General features: G+C 47.4%; 1 long non-coding RNA gene across 3 annotated transcripts; it reads left to right on the top strand.

Moving 5' to 3' along the window:
• The first annotated feature begins 6029 nt into the window (after positions 1-6029).
• Positions 6030-11005, top strand: LOC135280755 (uncharacterized). Of its 3 annotated transcripts, XR_010347602.1 has the most exons (4): positions 6030-6224; positions 6500-6635; positions 7000-7130; positions 8450-11005. It is a non-coding gene; the product is annotated as an uncharacterized LOC135280755 (long non-coding RNA). The 3 variants fall into 3 exon arrangements; XR_010347601.1 differs by having other exon boundaries at positions 6500-7099; XR_010347600.1 differs by having other exon boundaries at positions 6500-7130.
• The last annotated feature ends 9417 nt before the right edge of the window (positions 11006-20422 follow it).

Raw genomic sequence — 20422 nt, 5'->3', positions numbered from 1 at the left:
GGAGTCAGAAAAAATCTCAAATCGTCAATTCCAGCCTTCAGTCTGGTGCAGGAGGTGATCCAGCCAAAGCAAAATGCAAAAAGAGAGAACAGTTTTTAGATTTTTTTATTAATTTTTTTTTCCTCTCAGCCTGGTGCAGAAAACTTTAAGACCCAAACTTTGAGTCACCCCGAGACGGCTCCAGAGGAGAGATCTGGGCTGTGCCGAGTGTGAGCTGATGGCATCTGAGGAGGGGCACAGGGAGCGGGCTGCTCCCTGCAGCAAGTGACCGGCAGTGATAAGTGGTGTCCTGCCCATCCCCACGTTCCATCTGGGAGCGTCCTTCGGGGCCAGCGGGATGCTCAGGTGCAGAGGAACCTGCTCGCCAGGGCTGCCAGTCCGGTATTCATCAGGCAACGCTGATGGCCCCGTGCTTAAACATCTCATTGATGGTCTTTTAATTAAGCAGGCGAGGGCGGCTGGGGCTGCCGCGGGCTCTGAGTCCCAGGCTCTCCCTGGATTTGCCAAGCACTCCAGCATTTGCTGACTTGGGGTTAGGGAAGGTGGAGGCACCCAAAGAGCCTCATTGACTCATGATATTTTCCAGCCTGGCTTGTTTGTTTTCATTGTGCACACAAGTCCTGTTTACCTGGATCAAAGATGGCAAAATCAACAACAACGCTGTGCAGACAGGGACTTGCAAAATTCCTACTGAAGGCATGGCTGTGCCCGGACCTGCAGCTCCTGCTCTTCCCCCCGTGCTCTGCTTCTGCCATCGCTCCTGCCTCACCCAGCCCCGTCTGCCAGCCCCCAGCCTCCCGTTGTTTTTCTCAAGAGTGGCACAATGAAATCCAAATTTCGCTGGCAGGACCGGCAGCAGAGATGGGAGGAAGGAGGTGCAGAGGCACTGCAAGCTCCTGCTGCCCTGCTCGTGGTGTGCCTGCTCCTCTCCCCGCTCTGGACTTTCAGGCACCGCTGGATTTTCAGCCTTGCAGCAGCACCTCCTTGTCATGGCTTATGGAATGGGCTCCTGGAGTGCATTCCCCACCGAGGGGCTCCCCTGGCACAGCACACAGCTGGCAGCCTGTCTTCCCTGCTCTGGGGGCTGCTCAGCTTTTGGGGATCGGGGAGAAGCAGAAAATTAATGAGGACAGTCCTGGAATTCTGAGCTTGCAGTTGGTCCCGAGCAAGTTTCTGCACAGCCCCAGAGCACAAACCCAGAGCACAGACCCAGATTAGGATCTTCTGTCTGCTCCAGCCTCTGGAAAACTTCTGCTCCTTGGAGGAGCCACCTCAGACACCCAGAGCGTGGGGTAACAACAGAATTAAAAGTGGAGAGTTATGCAAAATCCTCCTGCAGCTCACGGCTGTGATGCAACGGTGCAGCCTCGAGCAGCTCTTGCAGAGGTTTGTGCAGTGCTTGCAATCCCAAGAACCCAACCCTGGGCACCGTGAGCGGCCCCAAGCAGCTCTGCCAGCCCTCAGAGGGGAGACAGAAGGAAAGAAATGTCATTTTCTTTTTTAAATTCTTTGCTCCCTAGGCCCATTTTAATTGTTTAAATTTAAAGGCTGTCAATACTTTGGGTTCCTTCTGTCCAGGTGGAATCTGTGGCAGCTTCTTCATCTGATCACAAGGGTGGTTTTGTACAGGAAAGGCGCTGGGGAAAGTTGTGCTCCTGCTAAGATGACGTGAAGGGGATGCCCACCTGTGGTCCTGTCTCAAGACTTCACAACTCCAAATAATTCACACCACACACCTTACATTTCATTTCATTTCATTTCATTTCATTTCATTTCATTTCATTTCATTTCATTTCATTTCATTTCATTTCATTTCAATTTCCCCATAGCATCCCAGCTTGGAAGATTTTATGAATGATCAAAGCAAACAAAGGGACCAAGGGACATCAGCACCCAGGGCAGAGCTCTCGGCTGCAGTGAACGGGTGTGGGATAAAGCAGCGCCTCTGCAGCGGAGCACAGCCGGGGTTCTCGGGGGTTTTCCTTCTCTCCGCTCGGGATGAATGAGTTTCCCTGAGAGGCTCCAGGCTCCCCCGGCAGAGTCCGCCCCGGGTCTTGGCGCCAGCCCCGCCCTATGTCATGGGCAAAGCACGCGGCGCCCCAAAACCCGGAGCGGATCCGGCCCGGGATCGGGAGCGGAGGGAGCAGCCGGGGCACTCCTGGGGAGGGAGCGGGGGGAGACACCCAGGAGCGTCCCAGCACCCCAGCAACATCCCAGCACCCCAGCATCCCAGTATCTCAGCATCCCAGCACCCCAGCACCCCAGCACCTCGGTATCCCAGCATCCCAACATCCCAGCACCCCAGCACCCCAGCATCCCGGTATCCCAGCATCCCAACATCCCAGCAACATCCCAGCACTGCAACATCCCAGCATCCCAGCACCCCAGCATCCCAGTATCCCAGCGTCCCAGAGTCCCAGCACCCCAGCATCCCAGCGCCCCGCTCCCCACCGAGCTGCGGGCTCCTCCCGCAGCCCCCGAGCACGGGCTCGGCCCGGGCTGGTGCTGCCCCAGCGCTCGGGGCTGACACGCTCAGACAGACCGATAGACAGACAGACAGACACACGAGAGCAAAGTGATTTCCGTGCCCCCGCGGCTCCCATGGGATGTGGGTGGTGCCGGCGGCAGGAATGCGAGCGGTGGGACCCGCGGAGCCCCGGGGTCATCCCTAACCCCGGAGCATCCCCATGACCTCGGAGCATCCCTAAAAAGAGTTGTGGGATTTTTTTTCTTTTTTCTTTTTAAAATTTTTTTAATTTTTTTTTTTTAAATTTACCTCCACACCAACAAAAAGGACGGGAAGAATAAAGCGTGGCTAAACCCCCCCGGTGCCTCCCCACGACACAGATTTACACCTCTGAGTCAGCTCTCTGCAGCTCCCCGCGCACGGTCCGCATGGGATGCGGCTCCTGGGCAGTGACTCACTCCACACCGCCGGAAAGGAGCCGTTCCAAGGGAGCATCCCAGCTCTCCCGGTGGGATGCGGGACACGGCCCGAGCCGGTCCAGCCCGGCCGGCTCTCCCGGGACAGGCAGGAGCGGCTCCGCCGGATCCTCTCCCATTCCTTTCAGATTCCTTAAAATCGCCTTTCCGCCTGATTTTTTTGCTGTGGTCAAAACTGATGTCTAAGGTTACAAAAATTGAAAGAGATAAGAAGAATGGGTTTATCTCTTTCTTTGCAGGCTGTTTACTTGGTTCATTCGATATCACTTTGCGGAGAGGGTGTTTGGTTTCAGTGTTTCCACTGTGCGGTCACTCGGGGAGTTTCCTTTTGTTCTTCGTCTGGGGCTTTTTTTTCATAGTGATGTAAAGAGAGTGAGAGGGAAAAGCCTTTCAAACCTGGTGGTTAAAGCCACAGAAACTGGCAGGTGGACTCACACATGTCAAGTCACAGAAACTCAATCCAATCAGCTACTCATTAATAAAAGAAGAATTTATTGTGGAATTGATTAAATTTCCAGTGGACATTATGCTGGATGAGCTCACGGTCAGATCTGTGGTGTCAGGTTTGCATGACATTTAGATTGCTTTTTTTTTTTGGGGGGGGGTAGTTTTGAAATTTTTAAGTCACTTTAAAAACATGCAATTCAGCTGTCCTTATAAAAGAAAAATAACCACGGTAGGGAAAATTGCTGAAATCATATAATCTAGAATTTTTCACAAAGAGAGTTATCAGAAACCCCACAGAAACTCATCTCTTGATTTTGTTGTCTGTGCTGGTTCCCTGCACTTTTCCCCTTTGTACACTCAAGAATTCCAAATTCAGAACCTGGAAATAATCCTCTGTAACTGAGCAAACAGACTGCAAAAAGTCTCAGGAATCCCAGAATTAATTCACATAGCTATCTTTAACCTCCCTTCTTTTTATTTAAAAGAGTAATATGAGATCCAAAGCCATTTAATTAATTGGAAATTGTTACACTTAAGCATGTACAAAGGAGGGATCAAAAGGGATGCTACAGCCATTAAATAATCAAATAGCAATACCATTAAGTAAGTGATTAGTATGTGCAATAAATGGCCAGACTGTGCTAATGAGATCTCCCATATATCCTAAATCAGGTCTGATCCTTTGCACAGGAAAGATCACCTCGTGTGTTGATTCTCTGCTGAGGGATGAGGGCATTTCCTTTCCTTTTCCAGGATATCTCCTGTGTGCACAACATCTTCTATCCAGCCTCAAGTCCCAGCATTTGTATTCTCAGCAGTCCTTTTTCTAGGAAAGACTTCCAGAATGTCGCTGGAAATTCTGACTCAGGAGAAAATCTGGATCCTTTTTTTTTCCTGAGAGCACTGAGGGATGAAGCACTACCATCCTCCCTGATGGAATGAGTGGTGGGCAGGTGATTCCTGTGCTCAAGTCCCAAACCAGTGACTGCTACTGAAGAAACAGAACATCCTCACTCCCCTGATGGCTCTTCCACAGCCAAATGGAGGAAAATCCACAGGAATAACAGGTGCTGACAATAAGCAGGTGTGATAGATTAGAAAAAAAAAAAGATGAAAAGCATGAGAAGATTTTGACCATAAGGTCTGTGGAAGAATTCATGGCAGTGTTAGGAGGAGGAAGCTCCAAACTGTGTCCAGATGAGAGCATCCTGAAACCTCCTCAGACCTGATTCCATTTGCTTGTGCCCCCCTGAGCTGCAGCAGCACCTTGGGGTGCCTGGCTCCAGCACAGGTAAGGGCACCTGCAGAGCCCAGGAGCAGGAAAATAAAGTTTAGAGATTGTGGGCAGGGACAGGAGAAGTGTCTTGGCTGTTGCCAGACAGGTCAAAAAGGAGCTTAGGAGCAAATCCCAGGACTTGGAAATCCTCCTCTGGAGATGGTTCCTTGCACCACGCTGCTTTCACATGAGCAGCCTCACAAACAGAGGATAAATGACAATTTTTTGTGAAAAGAACCTGGTCCCCATGATAATGCAGGGGCAGCTGTTGGGATTTTGGGCAAAACTACATCTTTTGTGCTGACCAGTAAAAAAACCCTCAAGAAAAGAGATTCAAAAGTAACCCAACTCCTTTTACAAGCGATTTCCTGATCTTGCCTGCTTGCAGTCTGCCACCCTGGCTCTGGAAAAGTTAATCCAGGCTATGCACATTCCTGGGAGTGGATCCCACCAGACAATGTAACACTCTAATTAGTACCAAGGCAACTGTTTACAAGTCTGTTCCAAATGCCTCCCTTGCGTTTGCACCCTCCTACCACACCAGCAATATTTAGTAGGTGTCCTAGGTAAAACTCTCCTGGGGCTTATTCACATGTCAGTCAGCTCAGCACAAGCACACTGTGAAAATGGATGAAAACAAAAGAGGATGAGTTTCTGCCTTCCTTGGGAAGCAGCAGGTTTGTCAGGAGAAGGTTTTGGATGCACCAGTGAATGTTCTCTAGTAGAGGCTGTAAGAAATAAAACAGGAGCCCATCGTGGGAAGGGCTGCCCTGAAGCCTGGATTCACTGCCCAGTGAATCCCAGTGCATTCCCAGTGGACAGTCACGGGGGGGATGGAAGTTTTTGCACCCCTGTGCCACCAGTCCCTTCCTGCCTCGGCTGCTCAGCTGTAAAGCTTCATGAGGGAGGATGGGAAAGCACAGCACCCTCACTAATGTTTCCTCTGTAGCCATGATGCATCGGCTTTTCTTGCTCTTGGAAGTGGGCTCTGCTGAGCTGGGGCTGAAACAAAGCAGAGGATGGGATGTCTGGGCTGCTTGAGGGACACTGGGAGTGCTCCTGTCACTGCACATCCCGGCAAGGAGGAGGTGGTGAGGGATGGGGAGACGGGAAAACGCTGCTCTGGGAGCTCAGGGTGTGATGGATGAGGCTCTGCTGTGGCTGCCTGCAATACTCTCCTTTTCATCCACCTCACACCATATGCTCTTGGCAAAATAGCTGTGATATAAAGGAATCACTTCACTTCCATTGAAATGCAGCTGCGTTTGACTACTCAGCTGTAATCAATGGAAGAAAAATACCCCGTGCCTTTTAAGCTGTAAGGGGAATTTACAGAAGCATAATGAAATTATTCAGTGTGAATTCAGCTGGGCTGCGAGTATGGGTAAAACCTTCCTCTCCCAAATCAAGAAGCAAAACTTTATCCAGAAGTTACTTTGCTTTTCTGTGATCACCAGAAGGAAAATGACACTAAAAGGTCACGGATATTTCTGAGCTGATATGACTAGGTCTGACTCAGACCAGTGGAAATTACAGGATATTGTCTTGGAGGGCTCTTGTGAGTTAATATAAAGTTTCCTGGAATGATTTACAAATCTGAATTGCACAAAGGGATACAATGAAGGGAAATGGGGAAACTCAGGTTACACAAAGCGCTGCAGAACATTTGTGAAAGTCATTTTCTAACAGTCATGAGTAAAGAGTGGATGTCTACGAGTTTCTGGCATTTTGCACACTGCTAAGTACTTATTTACCTTAATATGTAACAATTCATAACTAAAATAAGTAGTTTCACCTCTCAAGTTTGTTTTGTTTTGTTTTGTCTTTTTAAAGGAGCTCTCTTGAGTGTGTTTCCTATTGAACCAGCTTGTGCTGCATAGTCAGGCTGGTGCATTCTTTCAGAGAAGAGGCTTGGATTAGAACTGCAGGCTCGCCTTGAAAATAAGTTGACCTTCAAACACTTGTTTGGGTAAGGCATGGAATAGCTGAGGAGTTAATGGAGGGCTGGAAGAAAAGCCTGGTTGATAGAATCTTCAAGGGACAACCGAATAATGATCCTAACATCTGGCTTGCCACTCTAATGCAAGCAGCATGACAATAAAACCTGCCATGAGGTTTTTACAGTGGAATATCCAGGAGGATCATCAGACAGGTGACTTCAATGGATTCTGATGGGTTATGCCAGCTGGGGAGCTCCTCTCCCTTGCAGCACAGGGAGGGGTTTGAGAGGAGAACCTGCAGGTGGGGAGGGTGGGCAGCAATCCCAGCCAGTGGGAAATGAGTTTATCTCTGTGCTTATGGGAAAGGAAGGATCAGGGCGTGCTTCTCTCCAGGACCAAAATGTGAGGAGTACAGAGGATGTCTAAAGAGACAATTCTTGGTTCAGAGTGGATGTGAATGGCAGCTGAGAGCCCAGAGGCTGGCAGTGATGGGGTAGGATGCCATGGTGGGGCAGGGCTGGCAGGTAACATAAAGCTGCACTTTCCCCACAACGCATCTGCAATTATTTTGTTTTCCTTCCCACGTGAGGCCCCTGAGCTCAGCTCAGGTCTGGCCCCTGAAAACTGCTGCTAGGCTGCTACCAGTGAGGTTTCACTGGGAGGAACTGGGCTCATGAGCTTCCTGTGGCTGAAATGGCCCCAAAGGCTCCTGCTACCTCCCCTGGATTTGGGAAGGTGTATCCCAGCTGCTCACTCAATCTCTGCAGAGGACTTGTGTGTGTTTTCTTCTCCTTTTCTAATCACTCAAATTCAAATAGCAGTCAGATAATAGCTGTAAAATATTAACCTGTTATACAACACATTGTGTGGCAGACAGTCCTGGTATGAAGGGAATTTCTTCAGAGTTACACACTGGTGAGAAATGCCAGGCTTGCAATTAGGAGGAAAAAAAGACTGAAAGAATAGAGTAACACAGCTGGATATTCCCCTTCTTATTTAGAAGTAGGCAGCTAACATTGGACTATTCAGGATTCTGGCATTACTATAGAAAAGCCCTAATTAATATGCATGAAAGTTTTTTCATGGGTTTGTGGTGACAAATTTATATAAGTTTATCTAGAAGATTTCTAAAACTAATAGCATTTGTCGTATGAATATTATACAATTAATGTCTAGCTGAAATACCAGCAGTCTACTATTAATTTTAACATAAGAATGGAAATGTTAACATTATCTGAATTCCAATTAGTGTGGGAAGGAGCAAAATACCACTAATGGGGAAAAAACCTGGTCTCTACTATTTCCTTCTGTCCTGTGCTCACTGCTCAGGTGCTGGGACATTGCTGCTGCTGGGGAGTTGTTTCAAGGCACTGGGAACCCAAAACTAAAAAGATTTTCTGAGCAAGATGCTCTCAATTTGAAAATGTGATGACATTTGGTGTATCACAGACTTAATTTGTGTTAGCCCTGCATATGTGACAGTAATTACCAGCACCCAAATTTTCCAAAGTGGCAATGCATTGTACAAACACTGTTCCTGTCATTTTCCACTGCTGTTCACACACCTCTTACTGATGGCAAATAAGGGATGCATTGCAGTCACAGTGCTGCTTCTTGCTCAGTCATCCTTCCAAAAAAAAAAAAATCTGGGAAAAAGAGTAATTTAACCCCTACTTTTCCTAAGTGCAGGAGCATCCCATAAAACCACACAGGCAATGCAAGCTGAGCTTGATCCTACCCACCAACAGTGACCTCAGAAACCTTCTCCAGCTGATTTTTGGAGGGAATGTTTGGTTTTGGGTCTTTCTAGATTGGTTTAGGGTTCTGGTTTCTCTTTTTTTAGGTGAGTCCTTCCACAGGAATGGAATGTCAGGAAAATATTTCAGGCACACCAGCCTGTGATCAGCTGCTAAGGCTTGTGTAGTGCCAGGAGGCTGCTCTAGGCATGATGCTCCTGTGACTCCTATAGAGAGGCAGAGGAAAGTAAAGCCCAAAGGCAAGGCAGTTTTTAACCTTAATTTCCAGCTATTTTCAGAGAGCAGATGGGAAGATGGAGACAAGTTCTGCTCTCTGGACCCTCACAAGAATCCGGAGGCTGCAGAAGTGCCAAATGCCAGAGCTGAGAAGAGCATCATCCATGTTGAGTGGGGAGAGGGCTGTAATGTAGCTCAAATCCTGATTATTCCCTTGCAGGAACAAGGACAAGCTGATTTTGAGGAGTGGTCTCACTGGGGCAAATGGAAAACAAGTTCTCAAAATGTTGATTTGATCTGGGGTGTTTGGCACATGCTGTGGGATGTGCCACTATGGAGGTGGCCTTGAGTCCTGGCTTGGGGTTAAAGTGTGGAGGAGAGCTTGTTCTTAGAGGAAAAAAAACCTGGATGGGTGCCATGAGCAAAGAAAACTTATTCTCCCTTTGAAAATGTCTCTGCTACTGCAATGTAGGTCATCCCTAGCAGCAAATAAGCCAAATTCCCATCTTTGGCTACACCTGCACCACTGCAGAAAGCTCCCCCTCAGCCTCCCTGACAGCACTGCAATCCTGAGCAGCACTGCCCAGCTCCCACTGGAGGGGATGACACCGATCCTGGGACTGGGAGTGCTGGAAATCACCCCCTGCTGTGCCAGAATTCAGGAGCAGCAGCACTGCTCATTATCTGATATTAATAGTGTGATCTGAAGAGGCCACTGCCGCATTGGGGCTCTGAAGTTATGCAGCACCATAAGCTGCTAAACACATAAAAACACATAAGAACCTCGTATTACCCTCTAAGACCTTGATTGTCTTTAGTTTACTGTGCCTGCTTCACGGTGCTGGGCTTTACAAGGGACAATATTCCAGCACAAAATCCCAATATCTTATGGGATAAAACTCCTGTATCATCACTACAGCCAGAGTGGCTCGTGCTGTGCTCCGTGGGGACATGTGGAGAAACCAGGAGGTTTCAGTGTTTAAATGCAGGATTCATATCTGGGATCCAGGAGGAAAAAAGTGACTGAATAGCCCTGTTCTTGTTCTTCAGGAGCAATGACAGCCCCCAGCCCCAAAAGCTGATATTCTTCAAAGCCTTTCCTGAGGTGTTTCAGACTTGGTAAAATCAGAAGATGCTTTTCGCAGTAATTGATGAAATACTTTTCTCCCCATATCAGGCTCTGCACAAATATTTCTAGTGAGGAAAATCTTTGGTTTGAGCTGATGCAGGATGGTGTTCAGGACCATGAGCAGAAAGTTTGAAAGGCTCCTTACAGACCATATCTTCTAGTATTGCCTGCTCAATCTGACTCAGAAATCTCACAATTTTTTCCCCTGGGCACTTTGTTCATGGTTCCTCTGGGTTTGTTGAAGTTGATATATCTTTAATATATAAATGACAATAATCTGGATTAAAAGCAATTTAGAAGATCACACAATTATGGCATGGTTTTGTTTGATTTGTGAGCAATAGCTGCTACTGTGAGTATCTGGAGTGAAGGAAAAACCACCATCTAGAAAGAAAAATAAGGGAGAAAACACCTTGAATCTCCCTGGCACCCCTGCCACGCATCTCCCTCTGATGGAACTGCCCTGCTGCCTCCTCAGGAAAATTCCTGCAGGTTTGCTTCTTGGAAAGTGAAAATAACATTTCATAAATGTCCACAGGCAGATTTCTGCCAGCTAGAAGCTTATGAGAGGATTTTTCAAAGGCATGTTTGACAGTGAGTGTGGTGGCACTAAATGATGGGAGGAACATTTTGACAACTCGGCTCGAGCAGGTGAGGACGTGGCCTTGTCTCGGTTATTTCTATCTGGATTGAGAAGGTGGAGAAAGTAGCCAGGCATCCTCCTATCTCACTCAGCACTTTATCTCGAATTTACATAAACTAATCTATGCCAAACTCCTGCGAGAACAGCCCTGCCTGATAAGAACCTGCCCCTACGATGATGGACATCCCCCTGAAAAATCTGCTCTCACCAGATTTCGCTGACGAATCGGAATCTCATGCCTTAACCCACACATCATTTTGCCTGGAGATTATAATGCTATTTTAATTTTTCTACACTTGCTGTTGCAAATACTACAAAATGCAAATCCTCTGGTATGAAGATACAGTTATGTAAGACCTCATTCAAAGGGTCTTATTTAAGAATGTACTTAAGCATATGTTCAGTTTCAGCGACACATCCCAAAATGTGAGGGTCTTAAAAATGCACCTGAGAGTTTTCCCTCCCCTCTCCGGGATTTAAATAAAACGTTCTGGTGCTATTTTCCTCTGTAGGATGACTTAGCAGAAAGAAGATTTCTTCAGACAAAATCATGTTCCTTTTCAGGAGAGATTCTTTCTGAAATTATTTGCATTAGAAGGTTTTTACAGTGATGTTTAAAATTCATTGCATAAGAAATACTGTGTCATGAAGGAAAAAAAAGACAAAATGAATTCTCCCTTTTAAGCCTCAGTTAAAAAAGAAAAGGGATATCTTGGACTCACCATCTTTAGACAAGGGGAAGTGTGAGTTCAAGAGAACATGTCAGATGTTCACACTGGGGCACAATGGCAAGAGCAGCTCTGCAAGACTGGCAGGTATTTTTTTCTCTACAGTCTGTTGAAAAGACAGACTGATTCCTTTCCTAGGGACAGCAGAGAAGTGTATTAAGCTTTGGTTCATTCCCAGCATTCAGTGAAGAGAGTTTTTGGGAAAGGTGCCAGATACTATGGACCGAGTTCAGCTCCAGCCCAAGCAGACAGAATTCCCACTGAAATCAATGGGAGTTGCACCTGCTGACTTTGGAGTTGAATATGGCCCAATATGTGGATACTATAAAGGTTCTGTTTCCAAAGTTTCTTCTGGCTTGTTTTGTGGGAATGCAGACCTGGCGCCAGGAACGTCAGAAGACCAATAAATTCACTATGGGAACTTCCAGACAAATGACAACTCTCCCCCACAAAACAAATCCAGAAGCTCACACGATGCTGAAGGACAAATTGTCAGTGTTCCCCCAGTTCATTTGCATGAATACCAGTTCCAGAAATGCTGTGAGAGAAGAAAATGGGGAGTGTGTGGCTGGGAGAGATACGAGGGGAAATGCTTTGATTGGTTTGTCCAAAGTATTTAGATAAATATTTAATTGATCCCAAATGTTTGTTAACTTGCAGGAAAAGTGATCCTAAGTGACTAAGGAGTGTATATTATATTTATACAAACTATTTGATGGCTGGTCTCAAGAGCTGCTATTCTACATCTTCCCAATTTGGATGGAATTTAAGCTGTGACTGTCTCCAGGGGCAGAATAAAAGTCCAGACAGGCTAGAGGAGTCCATCCAGAAAAAAAAAGCAGTAGCTTGAATGTATCCACGTGGCACTGAATACAGAGGAGTTAACAAAGGCATTATGTAAAGGAGCCAGTTTGTCTCTGTTGGGGTTATAATTGGCTGGTAACTGGGATTTAAACAAGTGAGATTCAAAGTCCATTTTTTGAGTAATTGGTGTATAATGGCACCAGTCTCCTCGGAAAGCACACGTGTTCTTGGCAAGTGGTTTGGAGGTAGTGGAAGCACAGGAGGAGAAAGTTAAGAGCACAACACAAGAAATAATCTTGAAGGCCCTGCATTACAAAACTAGTCAGTTTTAATTCTTTCAAAATTCTAAATAAAACCAGCATTAGATTCACAGCCTGTACGCTGATTTAACCTAAAGTTTGAAAGTACTTAAAGTTCATATTTCTAGTTCATTTCCTTGATAACACAAACCAAGAACTTTCTGTATTTGACTGATTTATTTAAATGCAGTAGTTTTCTAAACAAGGTGTGGAGAAGGAGACACTTCATTTCATGGGCACTCACATGTGGAAAAAGGGAAAGGACAGAGGAAGGGGTTAAAGGCAGTGAGTGCCCGGGTGCTGATCTGATGGAAACCCATCTTTCAAAGGAATATTGTAACTTCTTGTAGTTGGCATGTCCTGGAAAAAAAACTGTTTTAAGATTTCTTTTCCAAGCTGCTTATGATTAACAACTTTCTTTCCATGTCCTCCATCTCTAGCCCAATATTCCTTCTTCTACCACTAAACCCATATGAGTCATCCCTTTTAAAATCCGTGGTGGTCACACAGAGCACTCACACACACACACAGAGCAAATTAGGGGAAAATTGATGTCAAGACCTATCGAGTATGAAGGGCCTTTTAAAACCAGCCTTCAGAATGTGCTAATATTTACACATTCCCAAACCACCTGGAAATATGTTCCAACAGCTTTAAAGCATTTGCAATATGATTTAGATGTATATGCAGCCATTCAGGGTTGCACATTAATTTACCCTAAAATCCAATTTGATCCAATCCATGATTTGATGTCTTTGAAAAAATACCTACCCAGCCCTGGATTTTATAGGAAGTCAAAAATCTTCTTTCAGCCAAGAAGGAGTCAGGTTTTTTTCCTTGAACAATTTTCTGAAATTGTTTTTTTTTGGTTTTTATGCTGGAGATACAATTTATTAGTCTTAAGGCTGTGCTTTTCCATAATAGTTTTGTATAAATGCTTTATTTCTTCTTGTAAATGTGAGATAGTTTGGAGTTCTTTAGATTTGAAGGAGTTTTGATGATAATTGAAGTGATGGAAATGTGGATAAATATAAACATGTATCTTTGTACATATTGTGCTTTATAGTGTTTAGGTCCTTTTATTCTGCATAGAACTCTATCAAATATTTGATATAAATTAATACCTACAGCCTATAATTCCATTGTTTAAGCCTACTTAATCCCCTGTTTACTTTATTTTGGGTTCCATTTATAAGTTCTGCCAAACTAGAACAAATAATCTTAAATTTCATATATTCAGCTCCATCTTGAGTCAGCTGCAAATGTAGAGACAAACGAGAATTTTATTTTGAAATCTGTCATAAATAAATGATTGTATACCTAAGGTTTTTTAAAAAAACAAATGTCCCCCCCCCAAAAAAAAACCATCAGGTTGGGCTGTTTTAATGCTCCTGCAGGTAACAGGAGTGAGCTTAAAGTCACTGGAGTAAATTCTTCACCTGTATTTCTTTCTTTACAGCAGCAATAATTATTCTCCTTACAAATGAACTGTGACATTTAATTGCCTATAAATACGTTATAAGATCTAGTGATGATGTTACTAATCAATTGGAAAATGCAGCAAGTTTCTTCCAGGTATTGATACGAGCACGTCCCTCTCACTGCTGTGGGTCAGCATCACATCATCCCTGGGCCTGGTTCACAGAATCCTGGAATGGTTTGGGTTGGAAGGGGCTTTAAACATCTTCTCTTTCCAACCCCTTTGCCATGGGCTGCAACATCTTCTGCTAGACCAGGTTGCTTCATGTTCCATCCATGTCCATATTTAAATTTAAGATGTGAAAACCCAAAGTAGTCAATGCAAATATCACATAACACAGTAGGGACAGCCCCTTGCTGCACACTACATGGGGTAAAAATCAGATCCCTCTCCTTGTTAGCTTGGTGAAATCCTTGCTGGTGATGCTAAAGCTCAAATGCATGTTGCTTTGAAAGAGTTAACAGTACAAGATTAATAGCTGTTATAAGCACGTTGCAGACATCGGGAGGTTGTGCTATAAAATGCAATAAGCACATCAACAGATGGCCTGGTGGATGCTCATAAGCCACGGTTACAAGCACGCAATTGACCTGTTGGACTCTGCACCAATCTCCACAACTGACTGGCCACGTCTTCCAACACCTCCCAGGCACTCATTAACTCTTTGTAAACTATTTACACACACACCATTAATATGCAGCTTGATCACCTCAACACTGCCTGCAACAGGAGCAGGATAGAGCCCTAATTACTTGCAACAGTTTATTAATTCAATCCATTAACAGGAGGCAGGTTCTGACAGCTGGAGTGGGGAACCAACAGGCTCTGGGAGCAGCTGGTCCCCTGCACCTCTGGCTCACTCCGCTCACCTTCGAGGTGCCTTTTGTCACGAATTTCTCACACCCAGAAGCACAAGAGGGGACGCAGGCACGGGGTCTGGTAGGGAAGGGGTTTGGCTGCTGCTGTGCCGTGCCACAGAGGCTCAGCGTGGCTGCAGAGTGCACTGACAGCCCTTTAAAACCCTGTCAAAAAGGCACAAACATCAGCATAATTTATCGGTGGCTATTTTAGGCAGGTGCACGGGAACTCTAAATATATGGCATTCACCGCTTGCTGCAGTTGCTATGGATATGATATCTCAGGCCTGTAACTAGGGTTATAAATGCTGTTGTGTGCTTATTATTGTTGTTGTTATTAAAACATGAATTTTATAGTTATTCCTACTCAGCTGCTGCCCTTAAATCATCCATGTAACTGCATATCCCTGGTTTGAAGGAGGGATGTGAATGGGAAAGAGGTAATAAACAGTACCCTTTCTTCCTTCTGCTTTTTCTTTCCTCCAGAAGGGAACAATCTTCAGCTCCTGCTTGCAGTAGTTTTAGGGCCAGGAGAAATAGAAATCACTCAGAGCCAAAGAAATATCCTTCATTTGGGTCTATCTGATTAGCTCTCCGGTAGTTAAATCTTTCACACATCAAACGTGTCCAATTGTTGAGGTTTTTTCCCCTTCTCTTTGTCCTGAGAGGTTGTTCTCCTACAGCTGCAGGATTCTGCACAGCCCTCTCCATGTTGCAGTGAGATGTTCACTTCTACCCTATTCCTGCAGATCTGGGAAAGAGAAGATGGTCAGAGGCCAAAGAGGCTCTACAGACAGAGGAGTTAATAATGCCAACCTGCCCACCCAGGGTCCATCTGAGGTGTGCTGTGCTCCTGTCCCCTTGCAGGGAGGAGACTCAGCATCCTCCTGCAGTCGGGAGCCTGAAGGTCATTGGTACAGGGTGTGATTCAATACAGAGCAAAAACCCGGCAAAAAGTGAAAAACGTGGTAGAAAGGGGCAACCCACATTTTGCCTGGCTTGTTATGAGTCCATAAAATGCTGTTTATAAGGGGACATTTGGAGAGGGGGAAAAGAGTGAATTCCTGGAAAGAAGGATTTCTGTTTGCCTTTCAGGTGTACAAAACCCACTCACCCAGGCTGTGTAAAAGATGTATCACTCACCCAGGCACAATTCCCACCTGGAACTCTTGCCTACCCACACCTCCCCACAACGAGAACGTTCACCCTGAAGCAGAGGCTGAACAAGGTGAGCTGGCAGCACCAGCAGCTCCTGGAGCAGATGAGGTGGCTGCAGTGGGTGCTCTCAGCTGCTGGCCCGTGGCAGAGAGCTGCAGAGACCTTCCAAAAAGCAGCCCCTGGAGCAGACAGAGGCAGTGCTCCGTGGTGGCTGACCTTCATCCCAGGGAGCTGACACGGCTGGAGAAGGCAGGAGAATAAATTTCAGCAGCTCCTTTCTGCCGGTAATACAAAATGTTCAGAGGCATAAAGGTTATGACAAGCGAGCGTCTGGTAAAGAGGTCAGGCTGCCCTGAATGTGCTGCAGAAGCCAAAATAAAGTCTAGTCAAGCCTATACGGAGTCCGAGCACCGAGGCAGGGGAATGAGTGAGGCCTCTTCCTCCCCAGTGGTGGCCCCAGAAAGCAGTGGTGAGGCTGCTGTTAAAACAAAAGTATGGCTGAGTGTGAGGATATTTGCCTTGGGCAGATACATGTTTTGAGAGACCGGGGTCAGTGGCTGTTTTAACCAAGTTGTTTCATCCCCACTGCCACATTTCCTGAGTTTTCCACCTAAGTGGCACTTTAAACAGGACACAGGTATGCTGGTGGCATTCAGCATCACGCTCTAGAGGGTAAAATGTGTGCATGTAACCAGGTGTTTCTTTCTGTCCATCTATCTCAGGGACTACAAAGCAGTGGACCAAGGGGGAGCACAAAGCCTAGTGCAAACAGAGAGGAGGAATGACTGTAGAACCAACAGGACAGAGAAGAGGAGCCATCATTTTATGATTTCATCATGAAGCATATTGTTTTGAAAATTAACTTTAATTTGTCCAAATTACAACTTTAATTTTGCACATGGTACAGGAACAGTGTGCTTGAGGTTTTCATTGTCAAGGATATGACCGTGGAGTGGTTGTACATGTTGAAAAATCCTGATTTAAACATCTCCACTGAAAAGAGCAGGAGCCCTGCTGGAGAAAGATGCCAACATACAGGAGCCAGGTCTGATTAAAAGAGTGCACTAAAGCTGAGCATGTGCGAGTGCATGGCTGGCACTGGAAGCTGCAGAACACGGGAAAGCATGAGGAAAGCTGAACATTGTGCACAGCTCTCCTCTTAGGAGGTTAAGAGAACAGAGCTATGGGCATTCACAGAAAAAGGAATTCCTCCCTCATACCTCCACAGAATAAAAGGTAAAAGCCATCCTGGCAGAATCCAGCCAGGTCATTACAAATTATGAATTTCACATCAGCAGCTCAGGAGGATGGAGAGCACTGCAAATGCCTCCCATTCAACGATGTGCTGTTATTACCAGATTTTATTTTTTAACTTTTTAAAAGAATCTGTCAGATTCCACAAACAAACAATGTTATGACACCTATAGGGCTGTGTTTATATGAGAACTGGGAGCTCTTTAGGGGCACAGCACATCTTTCTGCTCTCTGCCTGTACGTCACCCAGTACAACGGGCTTGTCCATGACTTACCCTCTTTGCCAAAGTAATGAAAGAAAGGCTATTTGACAAAAATAAAAGTTCTTTATGACAGCAGAATGATGAAGGATAGACACGCAGCTCCCACTTCAGCTCTGCCTTTACACAACAATACATTAATTGGTAAATAAGACATTACAATTTATGCTGCATCAATGCCATGACATGCACAGAGAGGACACTTGTTCTGCTCAGAACCGGTGCCCGTAGCAGCCACAGCTGTACCAAGCAACAGTAAAAATTTATGGCACATGAAGATCTCTCTGGTTCAGTTTGAGGACATGAGAGCCTGTGTGTGGTTGACAAAATCAACGACAGACACACACATGGCAGTCCAGGATGGTGTCAGGTGAAAATGCCTGATTTCCCTACAAGGAATCTCAGGGGGGTTGTGCTACCACCCAAATGCACACAGTTTTGAGTTATTCTTGAATTACTGACAGTCCTGCATAGGTGTGCTCGTGTGGCAGTTGTGTGGCTCCTGTTGTACTCAGTGATGATTTTCCCTTCAATTTCTGTGACACAGAATTGAACCTTTCCATCTTTCCTAAGGGGTACGAGAGCTGATGAGTAACTCAGACAACTGGACCATTCTCACAAGGCAAACAGTAGAAGAATGGATGGAGAAACTACAAGAAGAAAAACATGTACAGTACAAGGTTGTTGGAAATGATGGGGTAGCATCACTGAAAGATATTCTAACACAAGATGCTCAAGAAGAATTCAGGTTTAAATGTAAAAACTTAATTTTGACATTTGAATTAATAATGTGACATTTGCAAATTTCTTAATGTACTTTAAAAAAAAACAACCAACAGCCTAGAATATAGCTAATGCTCACAGATGTCTGCTTTCTTATACTTCAGCATCATTTTGCTATCTCCCCATGCCAAAGTATTGCAACAAATCTGTGATTACTCAGGACACCCATATGCCGCGCAGCATGGCTACTACGAGCTCCGGCGAAACAGCGGGAACACGGCCCACGTCTTCCAATTCCCAAAAGCCCAAACCTCTTCTGCTTCAACTCACCCCGTGTCCCCAGCATTTGGGGCCTGGGTGGCCAATGTCATTGAGGGATACGAGTGAACAGCTGAGAAACAGAGTGACAGTGTTGGAGCGTTGGATGGGACGGTGAGTGCGCGAGGGGAGGACGGTGAGTGTGGATGGGGACATGTTCCACCGTGGTTTGTCCCCTGCACTGGGCCAAACCTTGGCATCCCTGTTCCTTGCTGCTGACCCACATCCCTGGGAATAAAACCCCAGGGTCAGCCCTTGGCCCTGCTCTCAGTATGAAACTGAGGAGCGGCTTCCATTAAATGCCATAAATAAATAAGCATGCCATGTAAAAATCCCAGCTATAGATCTCTCCTTCCTCCTAACATCATCCCTGCCTTTTTAATATGTTTAATTTAATTAATTAATTAATTAATCCGTCAGGAACACAGCAGCGTTTCCACTGGCAGGGCTCGCTCGTGGGCTCTCCCGCCGCGCCGCAGGATGCTCGCTGCTCATCCACCAGGTCTCCTTCTCCCGCCTCCCCGTTAGGGAAGGCCGGGGCAGAGGCAGGAGCAGCGGCGGCCCCGCAGCATCCCGAGGCGCAGCATCCTGCCGGTCCCGCTCCGCTCCGGGTTTTGCTCGGCGCTCGCTCGCGCCGCCGCCGCCTCCGCGCGCGCCGCCGGCGCCGCCGCCTGGGCGAGGGGAGCCCGCGGGGGGGGAGCGGGAGCGCGCGCGGAAGGGAAGGGAAGGGAAGGGAAGGGAAGGGAAGGGAAGGGAAGGGAAGGGAAGGGAAGGGAAGGGAAGGGAAGGGAAGGGAAGGGAAGGGAAGGGAAGGGAAGGGAAGGGAAGGGAAGGGAAGGGAAGGGAAGGGAAGGGAAGGGCGGGCGCGAGCCCCGTCCCCGCGCGGCCGCAGAGCGGAGCAGCGCCGGCGGAGCGACGCCGAGCTCTTGTTTACCAGCGCTCACTCTCTGTCGTGCACAGGGAGGCAGCGCGGAGGAGAAGGAGGAGGAGGAGGATTGAAGGGGGGGGGAGGCAGACGCGGCAGCAGAGCGCTGCGAACCGTGCTGCAAGCGAGCGGCGAATTAATCGGGAGGAGCAGCAGAGCAGCAGACCCTTCCCCCCGTCTCCCTCCCCGCCCCGTTCCCTCCCCGGAGGAATTACAGACCCTTCGCAACAAGCTCCTGGGGTTTGACCTTCAGCAAACCGGATCGCCTTCCTCGCCCCCCGCAGCCCCCCCTGCTCACTCACTCACTCACTCTCACACACACACACACACATACACACACCCACACCCCCACACCTCTCCCGGATCCCCCTCCCCCTGCCTTGGGCTGGGCAGCGCCGGGGGAAGGTTCGCAGCGCGCGCGCACCCAGAGGAGGAGGGAAAAGAGGAGGAAAGGGAGGAAAGGAAAGAAAAAAAAAAAAAAAGGAAAAGGATTTACAAATTCGCTGGGTGGTTTTTGTTGTTGTTGTTGTTGTCGTCGTCCTCCTCCCCCCCGCCCCCGCCGCGATGGCAAGGCGGCTCGGAGGGATGCGAAGAGGAGAGCTGCGGGGGGAGGAGGCGGGGTGCTGAGCGCTCCGCTCGCCCCGCTGCTGCTGCTGCTGCTGCTGCCGCTGCTGCTGCTTTGTGTGTGTGTCCTGGATTCGGCTTTTTTTTCTTTTTTTTTTTCCTTTTTTTTTTCTTTTTTTTTTTTTTTTTTTTGAGAAGGAGCTTGTGGCAGCCGCGCCGAGGAGAGGAAGAGGAGGAGTAGGGGGGAAGCCTTTTTAATTCATTTTCGACCCAAATTCTGCATTTCGAGCCTCTGCAGGCAGCCGGACTCGTGGTGGCGGCGGCGGTGTTGTTGTGGGTGGTGGTTGTGCGTGGGGTGTCCCCCCCAACCTCCCCGGCGGAGCGGGGAGCGGAGCCGCGGGGATCCCGCCGGGGCAGCCCCGTCCCCGCGCGGGGGGACGGCGGAGCTGTTGTTGTTTTGTAATAGGATTGTCTGGGTCGCGCCCCCCCCCCTTCCCCTCCCTCCGCGGCCCTCCCAGTTTTTGTGTCTCTGTGTGTGTGCGTGTGTGCGGTGTTTGAAAATGGAGGTTGAAGATGCCGACTGCCAGCCCCGATGTGCCTCGTGTTTGCGGCTCCTGTGCACGATGTACCACCGCAGCCAGCGCTGAGGGGAGACGGCGGCGCCCCCCGCCCGCCGCCCCGAGCCCGCCCCGCCGCCCCGG

This window comes from Passer domesticus, chromosome 14 (genome assembly GCF_036417665.1).
Source record: "Passer domesticus isolate bPasDom1 chromosome 14, bPasDom1.hap1, whole genome shotgun sequence".
NCBI lineage: Eukaryota > Metazoa > Chordata > Aves > Passeriformes > Passeridae > Passer > Passer domesticus.
The sequence above is the reverse complement of the archived record's forward strand: the minus strand, read 5'-3'. Positions and strand labels throughout refer to the sequence as shown.